The following is a 2,512-nucleotide window of genomic DNA, read 5'->3' as shown; positions in this document are numbered from 1 at the left end:
ATACATCAGGACAATTATTCACCGCCGAAGTGGGGTTATATCACGGATATGGAGTGCATAGCATCGTCATTTTTCACTACATTTTTCCGTGTTGCCGTGCTCAATGGAAGTGCTTACGCTACCGCCCTTGCGATCTGGTTTACATCAACACACCGGGCCGCACCTGTCTACATGAGTTGTCTATTGAGTATGAGCAAGTCACTGGTTGGGTAGCTCGGTTTTCTTCCAACAAATTGGGGGCAAATTATCATCAGCCGCCGTCTACTCGATGGCTCAGTGGACATGCGCACAAGTCGCCGCCACTACAATTTGATTAAACTTCAAACAGCCAGTTGAAAGGAACCATTGGCCGAGTTGCTGACACGGCTCGTATGGGATCATTTATAACCCGCCGCGGTCACCTCAACCTTCTGTGGATTCACATCGTGTTATCAACACCAATGATATATACCTGCTGCTATGGTTAAATACGAAGAATCTCAAGACAACTCCTCGAGTCGTCTTAAGACTCGGGGGCTACGATGACATAACTCAGCAAATCTTACCAGTTTCAGCAAATTTAAGAACCCTGGGACGATGGAGGGAAAGATAACCCAGTCCCAGAGGCTACTGCTATATTGATGAAAATTTAAAGGCCGTCAGAAAATTTCCGGCTTAAAAAGTATATGACAATTACAAAATCCCTGCTAAATGAAGAAGTTACTAGTCATCAGAAAGGATTCCAGTTCAAAATCCGGTTCAAGAGATATCTCTCTCCCATAAAGCGTTCAAACTCTCAAATATCCGGTTTAAAATCCGGCTCAAGGGAAATCAGTCTCACTGAAGCTCTCAAATATCCGGTTTACAATCCGGTTCAAGGGAAATCTGTTCTCCCACAAAGCTCTGAAGCTCTCAAAACCAGTTTAAGAATTTCTGGTTCAAAAAGAATTAATCTCTCGCAAGTTTGAGTTTAAAGGCCGTCAGAAAATTTCCGGCTGAAAATGAAGATTGCGGTTTAAAATCCGGTTCAAGGGAAAGATGTCTCCCACAAAGCTTTGAAGATCTCAATATCCGGTTTAAACATCCGATTCAAGAAGAAATATCTCTCGCAAAGTTCGAGTTCTCAGAAAAGTTAAAAGGACCATAGAGAGTCTGTTGCAAAAGCACAACTCAAACATAGGTTCCCCCTGAGCACAACTCAAAATATTGCTTGGGGGCTCTTTTGTTCTACAAGAACAAGGAGTCTATAACCTTGTAATAGGCAATAAAAGCCAGGCTTGGAAGCTAGGTGTATTCACCTAAAACCCCGGGTTATCCTGCCTTCTTAAGTAAGTCACTCCATCCAGGTAATCCTGGTAAGACCCGTCGAACGTTTGACAAGTCAATCTTATACAGACCCTGAACTTGTCTCAGTTAAAATGATGATTGGTTAATGCGAGGTCCATCTTATAAGGTTTGTACAAAATGGTTTAACTCAGTGGCCTGGCAGCCCATGAAAAGCCTCGTTTTGGGCCTGGCAGCCCATGAAAAGCCTCGCTTCTTGCGTGTTTTCTTTTGAATTCTTTCTTTTTTAGGTTTATTTTGATGAGGTTTATACTAATCCAGTGTTTATTAACCCGGTCTGGCTTTCGATTATAAGTCGCCAGTATGATGATAAATTATCCGGTGTTTATTAACCCGGCCTGGCTTGGGACTATAAATCGCCAGTATATATTTGGATTGCGCCATTGGAATCATGCGCTCATAAATCATTGGATTATATTATTCAAATATTCAAATAGCCAACATGGCTGGATTTTATTATGGTTATCAATAACCAATATTATGATTAAGGTTTTCAGAGTCGCTTTAGCGCAATGGCTATTATATTATCAATGGATATGATTTATTCTACAATTGAAGGAATAGTCCCGAGTCGCTGCAAGATTACAACCCGGCACTTGGGGGCTACATTATTCAAGTTGAGATTACATCAAATATGCAAGTCTCATGTCACTGCAACCATGCACCACGACACTTGGGGGCTAATGCAAAGTCATTTTTACTAGTCTTATTGAAGATCCAACTCATCACATCATAATGAGCCGGCCCTTGGGGGTTACCAATTGCTCCTGTCAACAATTCAAGGCACACAAGTCTTAATCCATTATATTGAAGGGTTTGCTCCTTAGTTGGTAAAGCACAAAGCTCTTAACCTTGTGGATGTGGGTTCAAGCCCCGTGATGGGAGTTACATCATATGATGTTATTTTCAATAAAGTATACATAAAGTTCCAGCTCAGTATTATCTTACTGAGCCGGCCCTTGGAGGCTCCATGTTGCTGTTAAATTCTACATGATCATATTTTCAAAGTCCCTTCTCATTATTTGCATAATGCCCCAGCCCTTGGGGGCTACACTGGTTGAAGTTTTTATGAGCATCAGGCAATTACAAGTCCCAAGTTGCTGCAAGCATGAAAACCCGGCACTTGGGGGCTACATATGTGGAATACTCAGTTTTGATTAGTGATTGAGATGAACAACCTGGATTTCTT

This window comes from Triticum urartu, chromosome 7 (genome assembly GCF_003073215.2).
Source record: "Triticum urartu cultivar G1812 chromosome 7, Tu2.1, whole genome shotgun sequence".
Lineage (NCBI taxonomy): Eukaryota > Viridiplantae > Streptophyta > Magnoliopsida > Poales > Poaceae > Triticum > Triticum urartu.
This window is presented reverse-complemented; position numbering follows the sequence as displayed.